The sequence below is a fragment of the Octopus bimaculoides genome, chromosome 30 (genome assembly GCF_001194135.2).
Source record: "Octopus bimaculoides isolate UCB-OBI-ISO-001 chromosome 30, ASM119413v2, whole genome shotgun sequence".
Lineage (NCBI taxonomy): Eukaryota > Metazoa > Mollusca > Cephalopoda > Octopoda > Octopodidae > Octopus > Octopus bimaculoides.
In genome coordinates, this window is record NC_069010.1 from 10,079,607 (window position 1) to 10,080,467 (window position 861).

An 861-nucleotide genomic window follows, 5' to 3' on the forward strand; every position below is an offset into this window, starting at 1 on the left:
GTAGGTATTTGTTGTTATCGTTGTGATTGGCCATCGAACACCTGTCGACTGTGACTGAATCGATCACTTGATCGGGAGAATGGAATTTGATTTAGACAGAGTGTGTGTGTGTGTGTGTGTGAAGACTCAGACATTTGTCTGGTAATTAAGCAAGCATTTAACAAACAATTATACGCAGCTTAACGCACTATTGCTTGCACGTGTGTGTGTGTGTGTATACATACATATATATATATATATATATACACGCGCACACACATATATGCAGGCACTCGCGCACGCACACACACACATACATGTAAGAGCCATTGAGGGAGTCCGTAACATGGTAGGTAGACCTGCTAGAAATAGCAACCAAATCTCTGAGAAAAAATTGAATGTCCTTAAGACAAAGATATCCAGGTTGGCTTAATGTTATCCAAGGCTGAAAGGAAATATCAGTTTGGGTTGTCATGGTTGGAATTGATAAGAAGAGGAAAAGGAAGAAGAGCTGAATGAAGAAGTAAAAGAGGAAATGGAAGGAGAATAAGAAAGAAAAGATGCAGAAGATGAGGAGGAGGAGGAGGAGGAGGTGGAGGAGAAAGAAATCCTCGGAGAGAAGAATAACGAGAAGAGAAGGAGGGGAGGAAAAAAGAAAGAGAAAGAAGGAGAGGAAAAAAGAAGAACAAAAAGAAAAATTATGAGAGAAAGTGGAAGAAAATGAAGAGACATAAAAGAAAGAAAAGAATAAAGGAGACGAAAGAGAAGAAGATGAAGAAAGGGGAGAGGAGGGGGAAGAGTAGAAGAAGAAAAGGGGAAAATGGAAAAGAAGGAAATGTAAAAACGAAGCAATAGGAAAGGGAGAGGAAGTAGAAGGAGGAG